The sequence below is a fragment of the Pongo pygmaeus genome, chromosome 4 (assembly GCF_028885625.2).
Source record: "Pongo pygmaeus isolate AG05252 chromosome 4, NHGRI_mPonPyg2-v2.0_pri, whole genome shotgun sequence".
Taxonomy (NCBI): Eukaryota; Metazoa; Chordata; class Mammalia; order Primates; family Hominidae; genus Pongo; species Pongo pygmaeus.
This window is the reverse complement of record NC_072377.2, coordinates 70,193,755-70,209,139: the sequence shown is the minus strand read 5'-3', so window position 1 is coordinate 70,209,139 and position 15,385 is coordinate 70,193,755. Positions and strand designations below refer to the sequence as shown.

The 15,385-nt window shown below is 33.8% G+C and overlaps 1 protein-coding gene and 1 long non-coding RNA gene across 3 annotated transcripts in view; one reads left to right on the top strand and one right to left on the bottom strand.

The window, feature by feature from the left end:
* Window positions 1–15,385, bottom strand: part of CWC27 (CWC27 spliceosome associated cyclophilin) — a 264,667-nt gene that overhangs the window by 152,729 nt on the left and 96,553 nt on the right. The window lies entirely within an intron of this gene.
* Window positions 1–15,385, top strand: part of LOC129036421 (uncharacterized) — a 51,753-nt gene that overhangs the window by 3,737 nt on the left and 32,631 nt on the right. Inside the window, exon 2 of the long non-coding RNA XR_008502536.2 lies at window positions 11,565–11,633. This is a non-coding gene — a long non-coding RNA (uncharacterized LOC129036421). The remainder of the gene's footprint in view (window positions 1–11,564; window positions 11,634–15,385) is intronic.

The window sequence follows — 15,385 nt, the reverse complement described above, 5'->3', positions numbered from 1 at the left end:
GATGAATAAAAACTCAAAAATGACAAGGTGAGACAGAGAAGGGTAGGTCTATACAGATTACTAAAACTTGCTTCATTATGCTAAATGTTTCAAGTGATTGAAGATTTACAATGTTGTCAAAATCTTTGAGACTATTCAAGCAACACCATTTGTTAGTACTGTGGAATCCATAACTCTTGAAACAAAGTGCAAGTTTTTAAACCAATTTTTAGATCACAGTCTAATTTTAGGATTCCCAGTCTTACATTCTCTGGAACATCATCCTATCCACTGGCATCAGAATATATTTAAATATATTCAAATGAGAATTAAAATTGTAAGCTTGGAGTATATGTCACCATATACTGCCAAACTATGGGCTTACTTTAGAGTCCAGAAAGCACTGTCTTGGCCTCCTCAAAGCCCAGTCTCTGCTTAAACCGTAAAAAAAAAAAAAAAAAAAATGGCTTTTATAAACTGTTACTAACTCTAAGCCACTTATTGTTTTCCTCACAGTTATATTTCATTTGAATTTTAATATGGTTTGCATGACATCAGCATTTATCCACCAGATATTTCTGCAGTGAATATATTTTTTATCTAGTGAATCTGCAATAAGTTACTCCCTAATGGAAAAAAGAATTTCTTAAAAAAAAAAACCCAATAAAATATCAGCAGCCTAGAAATTACAGTAGCTTTATACATTTAGTATTGGCAAAGAAATTACTAATTCATTTAGCAATTTTTGGAGCACTTAATATTTATATGGTAACATTCTGGGTACTGGCACAGAAATCAAGATGATTAAGGAAGGGAACCTCACTTTGCTAGGTTCTATAAATCAGTTACCTCCTCTATCCCTTAATAATCTTTTTAATGAGCTGTGATATAGGCATTTTATAGGTAAAAAGGCTGACGTTTATGAAGATCAAATAAACACCTTTTTAGAAGTCACATAGTGAGTAAGTGACAGAGCTAGAAATTAAAAGTGGGACTATCTGAACTCCAGGTCTATGCTCTTTCCATGTTGTTTCATGGACACCTTGAGAAAATGATCAAGGAGCCTAAATTCCAAGGAGGGATATAAGCCATGTACATCAATAATAAAAACAGTACATAATAAAAAGCAGCAACTTCCATGACAAATAAACGATTGAAGCATTTTGAAATTCAGTGAAGGAAAGAGTACTGCAGGACAAATAAGAGGTGGCCTCACAGAGGAAGCATGTGAACTGCGATGTGAAAGATAAGTAGGAATTAGCTATTTACAGACAGAATGAAGACGCATCCAAGCAGTGTGTCTAAACCAAGACAGAGAGATGGAAAAACAGGGTACACGCTAAAACATGAAGGTATTTGGCTATTGTATAAAATAATTTAAAGTGGGGCAAGGTAACTAGTAATGAAAGATAGAGCTGAGAGAAGGATCTGGGGTAAAGTATAAATGCCAAACATTTGTGAGTAAAGTGACAATATTTTCCCTCAATTTTTCCACACCTTTGGCCTTTCCATTTTTTTTTTTTTTTGCAACGATTTCTAAACTGTTCTTAGTGTCTTCATTTAACCCGCTATCCACCCATTTTAATACCTGACTTGTAATCCACACACTCCTTAAATGGCTCTCTCAAAAGTAACTTATGACCCCCTAATCACAAATTTCAATGGCTTCCGGTTAGATTGTAACTTAGACCTTGAAAAGAATCCAACTTTGATGAACATCTTACCCCACTTTGCCCCTCTGCTGTTTCAGAAATAGTGTCATGAGTGTCTTATGACACTTAGGATCTTATCCTACCTCTTTGATATTCTTTCTCTGCTTCCACTGGTTCTACTTTTCTACCTTCTGATCCTCAAAATTAGATGCTTCTCAACCTTCTTTTTCCTCTCTATAAATTTCATCCACACTCAGGACTGCAACTCTCTCTGTCTTAATGCACCCAACATATAAAATCAAGATTATTAGCCTATGTTATTTACATATTTCCACTTTCAAGATTAAATTGACATTTCTAACTGCCAGATGAAAAATTCCACTAGACACACCACAAATGCATCAAATTTGCCATTTTAAAAGTGAGATTGATAATGTTAGCTCCTCAACAAACACCAACTAATTCCTCTCTTTTCTATTTCTGATAAAGCTACCACAATGCTGGTTGTCAAGCCCACCTTCTAGTTATCACTCGCTTACTTACTACATCTTTCCTTTTTCCTTTATCAAGTCTTCTCCTTTCTATGGTTAGTGACAGCAATCTAGTTTGGGCCATCAGGACTTCACTTGGTCAACAGTCTCCTACTTGGTCTATGTGCCGCTGGTCTGACCTTTCTTCCATTCATTTTATAACACACACCCCAAATCCTACAGTTCTACTCCCCTGATCTTCATAGCTCCTTAAATCCTAGTGAATTATGCACTAATTTCTTTCTTAAGTAATTAAGTCTCTCTCATGACCTAACTTCAAACTACTTTTTTTCAACTTATCCCCCACATATCCTCTACAGTTACTCTAAATTTCAGTCAAAACATACTAGTCATAATTACCTTGGCATACTTTGAGATTCAGTACACATACTCCTTTGTTCATGCCATTTCCACTACTTAAAATGGTATTTTTCCCCTATTTCTGTCTACTAAAATCTTCCTCATCTTTTAAGGCTTCATGGAAAAAGCGGCACTTGAGTATAGCTTTGGAAAATTGTCAACCTCATTGATCCTCAGTTTTCTCATCTATACATTGTGTCTATATTCAACATATATAATATGCAAAACTGATGCAAAGATTTAGGATTAATATGAGTAGGCACACTAACAGGTGCTTTTTTTTTTTTTTTTAATCTGTAACCCAGGACAGTGCTGACTACCAGGTGCTTAGAAGGCATTTATTTTTATATTCAAAATATACTACAACCAACTCATGACTGTTAAATTACATTAGCAATTTAAAGATTAAAACTGTGAAAATTAATGATAAAATGACACTAATTATTATGCTAAAGATATCTACTCTAATGCCAGTGATGAGTTGTTTTCTTCGTTTAAAACTAATGTCAACTTATAGCATTCCAAATGATTAGACAAAGTATTTGGGTGGGGGTCTTGGGAAGAAATGTGTTTACCAAAAGACCTAGACTAAACAGCATTATTTGGCCATGAAAAGGCAATTAATTCTCCTTCTTTGCCTCAGTTTCATCATCACAGAAAAATAGTTTAAGTAAGGCAAAAAATAATGTTTCTAAAATTCATAATCAAAATTATAAGTGTAAGAAGTTATACCAGCAGATCATTTAATTCCTTTTGATTTGGCATTTTAAAGGCCATTTTGAATTAAAGTTATTTCCTTGGTTTTCATTCACATCACTAAGGAAGTAGTGAGATGCTGAGTGTTGACATCTTCATCCTAGACACAAAAAAGCTGAAGTATACAGATGGCAAGAGATTTTTCAAAATTATCCAAGTAAATAATAGAATTATCAACGTGACACTGACATCTTAATTCTTCATGCAGTTTTCACTTAACCTGCTAACCACCTACTAAGTGAAAAGTACTTTTAGACTCATACCTTACCTTTAAACTGAATATTTTATTTATTTACAATTTTTATTGATTTCTAATATTTGTACATTTTTATGGGCTACATGTGGTATTTTGTTACAGCTACAGAATACGTAATGCTAAAGTCAGGATATTAAGGGTATCTATCACCTCAAGTACTTAACATTTCTATGTGTTGTGTAAATTTCAAGTCCTCCCTTCTAGCTGTTTTGAAATATACTATCCATTATTGTTAACTATAGTCAACCTACTCTGCTATTGAGCATGGAGCTTATTCTTTCTATTCAACCGTTTGTTTATACTCATTACCCAATCTCTCTTCATCCCCCCAACACACAAACCCAGATGCCTCTGGTTTCTATCATTCTACATTTTACCTCCATGAGATCAAGGTTTTCAGCTCCTACATATGATTGAGAATATACGATATTTGTCTTTCTATGCTTGGCTTATTTCACTTAACACAGTGACCTCTTGTTCCTTCCATGTTGCTGCAAATGATAGGATTTCATCCTTTTATGGCCAAGTAATATTCCATTGTGTATGTACACCACAGTTTCTTTTTCCATTCATCCAATGGTGGACTCTAAGGTCAACTCCACATCTTGGCTATTGTGAATAGTGCTGCAATAAACATGGTGGTATAGGTATCCCTTTGATATAACAATTTCTTTTTCTTTAAATAAATATCCAGTAGAGGGATTTAAACTGAATATCTTCTATACAACAGGAGATATTATTAATAAATAACTACATAAGAAACTTTTTATTACTACAATGTCAATATATTTACAATTTTTATAAGATCATTCGTATTACTTGATTGAAGTAGTTTTTTAAAATCCTGAAATTATTTTTTAACTGTGCAGCTTTTGAACATGAGATTGAGGATTTAAAATGTAAATGTCAAGTATCTTGCATAACTGTCAGTCTAGTTTTTATTTTTTCCCAGATGCTTTCATTTTCTCCAGTTTCTAGGAATGTACCTTAGGAAAACTTTTAGTTATGTCTATTATTTTTTCTTATGTCATAAGAAATATTATTTTAATATAAGGGTGATGAAGTCAAGCACTGATCTTCTCTAATATTCACATTTAAAAAATTGATGAAGATTATCAAGACCTGAGTGACATGCTGTTGAAGAGATCTTAAATCTACATAAATGGAATATGTGTTAGTTTCTTAAATATGACAGTAAATGAACTTGCTTAGAGGCCTTGTTAAAGAAGCTAATGGCTAAACACATGCCCATTACAGATTATTGTTTCTTGGACCACGGATGTAGCACTTGCAGTTAGTTTAAGCCTGCTATTTCCCAACATCTGATAAGAATTCATAACACATGGAAATGATTGAAAACCATAGTATACCCTTCATGGTCTTTAGCCTGTTGCTTTAATCACAAAGATATCCAATCTGTTTGTAGTGAAACAACAGCTTGGCTGTTGATGAAATCATAAAATAGCTGTAACAAAAGCCCATCATATGTATTCAAACTGTAGATGTTTCACACAATTTTTAGACTTACGGTATCATCAGCTGTAGCAGAGATGTAGGTTTACCATATTTCAAAAAGTGCCAAAATATACTGTAGTTTATACACACATTTTGAAAATGTATACTTATATCATGCAAATATCTAACAAAAGTTAGTCAATAAAACTCCACTCTGTGTTCGAAGCTCTCTTCTACTTATTACTAGCAGTACGGCATTGGACAACTAAGTTAACCAATGTAAGCCTCAGTTCACTCACCTAGAAATGAAAAGAATAGTAAGGTTGTTGTAAGAAAGAACTAAGATTCCATGGAAATTATTTGGCATACTTAGCATAGTACTTGGCCCAAGATAGTACTAAACAGAAATTTGCTTCTTTTATTATTATTGCTCTCACCTCCACCACTACCACTATTCCTATTCTTGCTATTTACGGAATCTATTAATGACAAAATGAGATCTCAGTCTAACAAAAGAGATTAAAAAGGCAAGTTTTTCCATTGTTTCCATGGAGATACAGATTTCAAAAGCACAGTGATTAGTTTTTGTGTTTGGGGCACTGCTTAGATTAAACATATGCTATGCAAGTGAGAAATGTAACAGTTTTAAAAAACTAAAAATTACAAAATTCCCATATCCTAACTCTGGTCACTAAATGCTTCAAAGTGAATTGCTTATTTTCTTTCATTATAATCTAGTTGAAAAGGTAAAGAATAAGCAAGTCAACAAAGAAATGCATATATACTTAGAAATTCTACGAGGGTGGCTAACAGAGAATATACCTTATTTTAGTCTAAGTGATCCTGAAAGGTATCTATCAAAAGATAACAATTAATCTGAGAGCTAATGTTCTATGTGCCCTTTATAATCTGCTACACCATTACTTATGAATAAAAAGACTATATCCATATCTTCAAATATATTGTAATTTAGAAAGAAAAGGAGAAATCTAAACACACTTGTATATAGCCTTTAAACTTACAATCTTACTCCTTCCATATGAAAGATCATATGTATTTTTAATGAAAAGATTAGAAGTCTAATGTAGATGACTCCTAATCTTTGTAAGATCTCTTTCAAATCTTGGAAAATTTCATTCTTTTTTTCAAAACACACTAAACAGTGTATCTTAAACAAAATCATAAAGTGCCAATAATATCAGTAGGTGATATTGCTATTCTGTCTAAGCACCAAGTAAAAATCTCAGAATCAAATATGTTATTTCATAACAAAAACTTGGCTTAGCCAAGATTTCACAGAAATGGAGTACATTTGCTGTGGCAGAAACCCAGTCTTTAGCCAAATCTCTATTTCACAATCCAACTTTACAAATGATGTTAATTCAACGTGAAAAACAAATTTGACTTCCATTTCTAGTAAGGCAGTATACTAGATAACCTGAAAAGTCTCTTGTGACTCAACACATAGAAGTGCTGAATAGAGTACATTTTTAAAAACACCTTTAAATACATATGTTTAGCTCACTAGAAATCAAGGGCAATATCCAGGGTTTGGAAAATGAGGAGGGGGACTGAAAACCAGAGCAATAAGCATTGGAACTCATAGTTGAACACTCTGAGTTACTGGTCTCAGGAACCTAGAAATAGAGATTTTAACAATCACAGGCAAGGTGGTGCGTGTCTGTAACTCCAGCTACTCAGGAGGCTGAGGCAGGAGAATCGCTTCAACATGGGAGGTGAAGGTTGCAATGAACCAGGATTGTGCCACTGCACTCCATCCTGGGTGACAGGGCAAGACTGTCTAAAAAACAAAAAAAAAGCATCGGCTGGGCGCGGTGCTCATGCCTGTAATCCCAGCACTTTGGGAGGCTGAGGCAGGAGGATCATGAGGTCAGGAGTTCGAGACCAGCCTGTCCAACATGGTGAAGCCCCATCTTTACTAAAAATACAAAAATTAGCCAGGCATGGTGGCGCATGCCTAAAATCCCAGCTACTCAGGAGGCTGAGGCAGGAGAATAACTTGAACCCAGGAGGCAGAGGTTGCAGTGAGCCGAGATTGTGCCACTGCACTCCAGCCTGGGCAACAGAGCGAGACTCTGTCTCCAAAAAAAAAAAAAAAAAAAAAAAGCATCAACGATAGACTAGCTCAAGCAGAAGAAAGAATCTCAGAACTTGAATACAGATCTTTTGAAATAACCCGGTCAGACAAATATCACGGAAAAAGAATTTTTAAATGAGCAAAGCCTTCATGACACATGAGACACCGTAAATTGACAAAATATGTGAACTATCACATATATTTACAGTCAACTGATTTTCAACAAAAGCACCAAGAACATACACTGGGACAAGAATACCCTCTTCCAGAAATAGTGCTGGGAAAACATGCAGAAGAATAAAACTAGACCCCTATCTCTAACCATATACAAAGATCAACTCAAGATGGATTAAAGACTTAAACATAAGACCTAAAACTATAAAACTACTAAAAGAAAACATAGGGAAAACACTTCAGGACATTGGTTTAGAGCAAAGATTTTTACATCTAAGACCTCAAAAGCACAGAACAACTAAAACAAAAATAGGCAAATGGGACTATATTAAACTAAAAAGCTTCTGCAAAGCAAAGGAAATAACAAGGTGAACAGACAACCTGTTGAATGGGAGAAAATATTTGCATACTACTCATCTGACAAGGAGCTAATATCCAGAAAATACAAAGAATTCAAACAACTCAACAATAAAAAAAACCAATAATCCTATTTGAATGGGCAAAGGATAGGAATAGACATTTCTTAAAAGAAGATATACACTATCTTAATTTAAGAGAGAAGGGTCTATTGCTATAATACTTTGAATTTTGGTTTAGAAAAGGAACTACTATTTATCACAGAGAAGTCCTATTTATATTTAATATTTTTATTAGAAGGAATGTTGTTTTGTTACTTAATTTATGTATTTGAAAAATTGAAATACTATTGTTCAATTTATTAACATACTATATTACATTAATAGACTTCCTTTAATTGATTGACCTTTACTGTTCTTGGAAAAGAGCTTTCTTTCTTCGGCTATTTTTAAATTAATGCTTCTAAGTGAACAAAACAAAACAAAACAAAAAGCTTACGCATTCCTTTTGCACCAGTGTTCACAGAATATTTTTAGGTGTGTTGTTGTTTTAGGTTTCTATTTTCTTTTCTTTCGGCTGTATTGCCTTAATTTTTCATACTGAGTAGGCATTATTTTCATGAAAAACTGAAGTCATTAGGAAAAATATTAATGAACCACATTTATCACAGTATCCAACACTGTGACTCAATATGTTGTTGGTGCTAAATAAATATAGGCATACGCTAAGGGAGAAAGAGTACAGAATCCTGGGACACATCAGAGGGAAATGTGGGGGTTTGGGAAGAGGAGAAATTTTGTTGTGAAGACAGACGTCTAAAATATAGCACACAGAATAAAAATCACTGAGATAAGAGCATCAGATAGAATGATGTCGATCAGGATTTAAAGAGGATGAGGTCATTTTTGTGAAAGCCATACTTGGTAACAGATAAGCATTACGTAAATTCTTTAAGATTTCCCATTTCCCATAGTGTTCTTGCCTTGTTAAATTTGCTTTACCAACATCAAAACAATTTCAACATTATGTAAAAAAATTAATATATGGACAAATGATTTTAAATATAGTACATGGTATAGATTAAATACGAAAAAAAACGAGGTGGAAGTTTTTCTGGCATTCATCTAGACTTTCATCAGCATGTATCAAAATTATATAAAATGGCTTCTAGGACATCATAAAGCTTTACAAAGTATTTCACAAATGAAGCTGCATATAAGTGATCCTTTTGAATTACTGAAGCTTTTCACGTTTAGGAATTTTGGCCCTGCCTCTCTCATCCAGTGCAGGTACAGACATTGAAGTGCCTCCTTCCCATGCAAGCCCATTCTACCTGGGTCCTGAACCAGTTATGGATGAGAGATATATCATGAGCATCTATTCAAGAATAAGGCCTAAAATGAGTCATTCTGTTTGAGTCACATCTATTCCTCCTAAAGCACTCCTCTCTCTTCCACTTCCCTTCTCATAACTCAAAATCATCCTTCAGATCTCAGCTTCCATGCCATGTTCTCTGCAAAGACTTTTCTGAACTCTCAATACTGATGCACAAGCTCCCTATATTTATCCTTACCATTAAGCTTATCATATTGTATTTTAGCAGCCTGTTTATTTTCTTTGTAATCTCCAGTAGTCCAATAAAACTGTATTCATTTCACTTTTGCAACTCCAATAATTAGCACCAAATCTGACATAAAATCAGTATTAAATACTCAATAAATACATTAAACCAAACTAAATTGTTGGTAGTGCTAATCATTCTTTGAGATTGCCTAAAGCTGCAATATTTTGTTATTATAATATCATGGGATTTTTTTAAAGGTATGAAAAAATAATTCAGTTCTCTCAAGCACTGGCAAAATGTATCGTTGCTAAATGTGTGTACCCTTCCACTCAGCAATTCTATACATTTATCATAAGAATCCCAAAGTGCTCAAGCTCCTTGTCAAGCACAAAAGAAGAATGTAATGGGTGTTCATGAAAACACTGTTTATAAATATAGTAAGAGCAAATAATTATTCAGTTTATATAAAATTGTATGTTTGTGAATATATGTGTACATGCCACCAAACAAAAACAAAGATTTGAAAGGTGGTTTACCAAAATAAAAACAATGGCTAGCTCCGTAGAATGCAATATCACGACTTAATGATTTAATAAACTATTAATTCTGGTTATAAAGAAAAATTTATTTCTGTTTAAAAAAAAGAAGTTTCTTTTTTCAGGGGAATATTTCAAATAATTTTCCTTGAACAAATTTGGTAGACATTATGATTCATCATTCTTTCCGTGCTCATTTCTAAAATTAAAAGAAATCATCATTATAAAGTTAAATTTAATCAAATAAAAATACTCCAGTGTTCAAGACACTTAATGGATCACGTATTTTTTTTTTTTTTTTTACCAATTTAAGAATCCACTTGTTAAAACATTTTGATTTCTACCATGACCTCATGCAAAATCTCAAATATTTTGAAGTGACTATATTACGTTAAGAACAAAAAGTATGACATATTTGAATGCTTATGCAACATAGATTTTTTATTTTTGCAGAATAAATTTTACCATAGGGTGTATTTCAATTTGTACTAAGTAATACATCTATAACTACACAAAGACAGCATTGAGACTTTTAAAAAGGTTTCTTAATATTTCCATGGCAATTTTATTAACCATGATGAGGAATAAACTGGCTGTATGAATTTAATAAAACTGCAAGTCCAAATCACTCAAAAACATTTTGCTCAAATTTGGTATCACCTCTCAAAATTAAACATTTTGGGAACTACACTGATATATGCTTCTGTTCTGGGAATGATTCAGCTCTTGCATATGGCCACTATGCCACTAAAAGGGTGTTTTTGGAGAATTAATACCTTTTCATTCTCATTTTTTAGTTTTTTTTTCCCATCCTAAGAGCCATGGGGGTAGGGGATAGGCAGAGGCAAGGAATCAGTAAGGAGAGAAGAGGGAAGTTTTTGTATTTTTCCAACTGTAACAAGAAAGCTCCTACTTTAAGGGGAAAAAAACATCCCAAACTGAGTTTTCTTTCCTCTCTAGCCATCTAGACACATAAAACACATAATATGGTATAAAAGCTTTTTGGATACAATAGACACTAAGCCACAGCAGGGGTCATCATCTGTGTTTCTTGACTTTTGTAAAAACTCTTACCTATATTACAGTGGCTTAAAGATTTGCTCTACATGGATCTGCACATTCTCTGCCTCTGAAACCCTAATTGGCATTTAGCTGAAAATAAGCTTTATCCTCAGAGTTACTAGTGACTGGATGCAAGAGCTGACTCATTCCTAGGTCACTGCTGTAGAAAAGGTCAGTTTTTCTTTTCCATAAGGCTGCATAGACTTAACCTCTCTGTGGGTTTCCTACTCTGTTACCACCTGGCAGACAAACAGGACCAGAAAACTTGCTTGAACTGTGCTAGACCAACCCTTCAAGAAAATAAGGACAAGATGTGAGCCAGGAAAAGCACTTTGGAAACTACTTGCACCTAATAAAAACATATTTTTAATTTAGCTAATATGAAATTCAAAGTAGTTCAGCCCAAATGGAAAAGATGCTTTATTTATATTTATGTGGGTTCTTAATTTAGGTTTGATTCATGCTTCGTGCATGAAAACTACCATTTTATAGAATAAGGTGAACAGCTGGCCTACATATACCTCTACTGCTGTTCATTAAACCAAAATGAGATACATGGCAAGTTTCAGTATTTGCCCTTAATTTTATGAATAAACCAAAATTTTCTTTTATGAAGTAAATTTATTAAAAATTATAATTGATAAAGTAATTAATTAGAATTTCACATGGCTTTCTTTTCCTCTATTCCAAAAATGTTCCAAGTCCTGTTCCAAGTATGTGTACATCCACATATACCTTCTCATTGAATCCTCACATCAAATTCTAAAGGGATGTTATTTTTACAGGTGGGAAATTGAAGAGAGGCAATGATGTGGAAATTTGACAGAGGGAAGGGTATATGCAAAGATGATAAGGTAAGAAACAGCAAGGCAATGAGGCAACACTTCAGCTTACGTGAAACATGCTATACAACAACTAGAACTAAAAAAATAAACCTGAGGAAACAAAAATTGATATATTTCACCCTCAATACAAAAAGAAGTTTTATTGGCTATATGAATTTGAAGACCACTTAAGAAAATAGGGTCAGGTTGAAAGTAGTTTCAATGGAATATAGTTTAAGCAGTAATTCCAAAACGTTAGCTGATATCAGAATCACCTGAAGGCTTGTTAAAACACAGATTGCTGGTCTTTACTCCCAGAGTTTCTGATTCTATGGTTTTGGGGTGGGGCCTACACCTTGAGAAACAGAATGCTGCTCTGGGGACAACACTTTGAGAACCAATAGTACAAGAACAATGTTACGTATGTAAGTCTGAGACTCTATCAATATTTTCTTAGCTTTGAAAACAAACTTAGGAGATGAACAGAATTAGTTACTTTACATTTGATCAAACTTCAATATTTATCATTGGAAACACTAAAAACTTAAGAGGCAACTGGCAAATACTTAAGAAAGTTTTGCTCTCAGGTAAATTCAATAATAAACAAACTCAGGTATTTTCCAGGGGCCAGAGGAACACAGATGCCCCTTTATAAGCTAAATGTTCTTTCATTGCTGCAGTTAGCATAGAGTTTTCAGAACGACTTTTCTTATATGTGGGTTAGATGGGGATGGTATGTTTTGGGTGAGCAATGTAGTCTTCTAGAATCTTGGCAATTTCTTGATGAATTTTCAATATATTGCTATTAGCTTTGTGGCTGATACGCCACTCTGATTTTACATTTATTCAGAATCTGTAGCACAATACTATTGTAGTTAAAAAGGAAATAAATCTGGTATGTGATATGTCAGTATCTAAAGCTAATGTAAACAACAACAACCCCCCCCGAACACAACAAAGATGAACAACAAATGGGTTCTGGATTTATCTCTTGAAGTTGTATTCCCCTTCTTCCTTTGAGGAGCCTTCCTAGCTCTGGGAAAGAAGATGTTAGTGTTAGAGATAAGCCCTAATGTTGTGAATTAAAAGTAACCTCCAACTCTCACTATGCTTAGGTACCCTAGGTGGGGTCTGCTATGTCTTTCGGTGGACTATGGCTCAGACTTCACACATGAGGTCAGGTCTTCTTAAAAAGTGCTGGAATATCATGGCTGATATTACTTTCTCATGTTCCATCAATTTGCAAGGCAATTCCTTATAGTTCACAGGAGGCTTGTCCTAATGCCTAACAAGGCTTTCTTTGCCAGGACCTCTGACTTACTCTACAAACTTAGACTCACTGCAGTCTTACCGCATGGTTCAGATTCTGATTGGCTCCGTTATGCTAGTTGTTAGGAATAAGTTAACAATAAAGCACTGACGGCTTTATTAGGAGATCTCAACATCTACTTGAAAAGTGTGTCGATAAAATAGAAACTTATTAAAGTAAAAATTCACACTGTAATATCTATCATAAAACTTTACAATATATCAATATACAGTAAAACCAACAATAATATAATAATACCAAAAGCAAGCATCAGTTATATCCTCCTATTTCTAAGTCCTGCATGGAAAGATCATAAGCTTTGCAACCAGAATATGGGTTAAAGTCCTGGCTCAACATCGCACTAGCTGTGTGACATTGGAAAAATTTATACAAAACTTCCTGAGGTTGCTTTCTTATATGTGAAAAGGAGGAATATCCACAATGGTGTTGGGAGTTTGAACAAATCTTGATTCTCTTTTCTTTTGAACATTCTTAAAACTAACCCAAATTGCTTCCCTTTTTGCTAGGAGCTGCTAAATTATATTTATCCATAATCCTCAGGTCTGTGAAATGTTTATACATATTTATGTAGAAAATGTCAAAGCAAAAGTGTCATACATTTTTCCTACATTCCTCCTCATACCTTGTAGTGAGTGATCAAAGGTGTGGGCTCTAATCTATAGAACACTTTATCTGATGAGAACAGAATATACATTCTTCTCAAATGCATATGAAACGGTCTCAAGATTGACCATATTCTAACACATAAAATGAGCCTCAATATATTTAAAGCATTGAAATCATACAAAGTATGTTCTCCAACCACATGGAATGAAATTAGAAGTCAATAATAGAGAGAAATTTGGGAAATTCACAAATACGTGGAAATTAACAACATATTCCTAACAACCAATGAATCAAAGAAGAACTCACAGGGAAATCAAGGTACTCTGAGTTGAATGAAATGACAGCCCAACGTACTAAAACTTACAAGATGCAGCTAAAACATACTTAGAGGGAAATTTATACCTGTAAGTAAATGCCTATGTTAAAAAAGAAGAAGGATTTTAAATCAATAACATAACCTTCTACCCTAAGAAACTAGAGAAGTACAGTGTACTGCTTTGTCACATCTTAAGCCTTAGGTAAAACATAAGTCATCAATATAGTTATTCTTATAGCCTAGTACTTTTCTGGTATTTTTTTCCTGCTAGGTACTATATGCCATATTTAGAAAAGAATCAACCAGTGATCTCTCTTGTCAATTACCAATTGGGAACTGTACTTCTGGGAGTCCTATAAGTTAATGTGATGATTTGGGGAGAAAAATCACCAGCTTTGTTTTCTGAATCACACGTTCAAATCATATCAGCAAAGTATGTGTACACATATAATCTAACTGGAGTCTCAGAGAGTGGGCAGGTCATGGGCTTATCATCTGCTTTACAGATATGAAAACCAAGCCTCTAATTAAAAAATCTCCTTGAAAGACGGGGTCTCAAGTTCCAGTGACTTGTAAAATCTCTGTTATGTACATTTGTAATTATTTTAACTAAGGCTTTCTAATATGCTTTGGTTAAAATGACTTATTCTGAGTTCTAAACATTTTAAAACCAGATTCATTTTCTTGTAAGGCACACCATATGACAGATGTGGCTGGAAGACTTCAAAATAAGCAGAGCCATTAAAAGATGATTCAAGATGTACTGTTATTTTAACATTAATATTTCAAGAAGATAATGTTTATATATACGACTAGACAGATTCATCACATCCTGAAAAATATGCCCAACGTGACTCTTCTTCTTTGCTCATTTGTTGGCTGTTAGAGCCCAGAATAATTACCAGTAATGCGTAGCTTTATGAATAAAACTTTAACATTATAAAGTAAAAAATTGACAGATTTAGCCCTTAAACCAAAAATTAAACCACCTTCCCTCTAAAAATAAGGCAAATTTACTCTCAAGTTTATCCCAATAACAAAATTAACCAATGATCCAATCATTTAAATTCCCCTATTTGACATCACCATTTCCAATCACATCCATTCCCAAAGTCCTTGTTTATGTCATACCAATCTATATAAATTAGGCAAAATTATGTCAAATCCTATGCTATATCATGAATATCCTTTCTTTCCCTTTATATATTTATACCACAGAACACTTATAGGTGAATACTAACTAGCTTCTACTATGGAACTTTAAAATAATTCTTCCAAAACTGAACACACAATTCTTAGAAAAAGACTGAGAAGTGGGCCATTTGGGCTCACTCCACTAGTTGCTTGTGTGAGTTTGATGAAATCACAGTCTTTCTGAGGTTATTTATTCCCAGAATATTTAACAACCAAAGGCCACATCTTGTCTCACTGTAAATGTTAATGTAGTCTATTCAGCCAAACAAAGTAATACTTTTCTATGTTTGTTGTTACCCCAAGTTTTTTTTTTTTTAATGCCCTTAGCATGTTGCA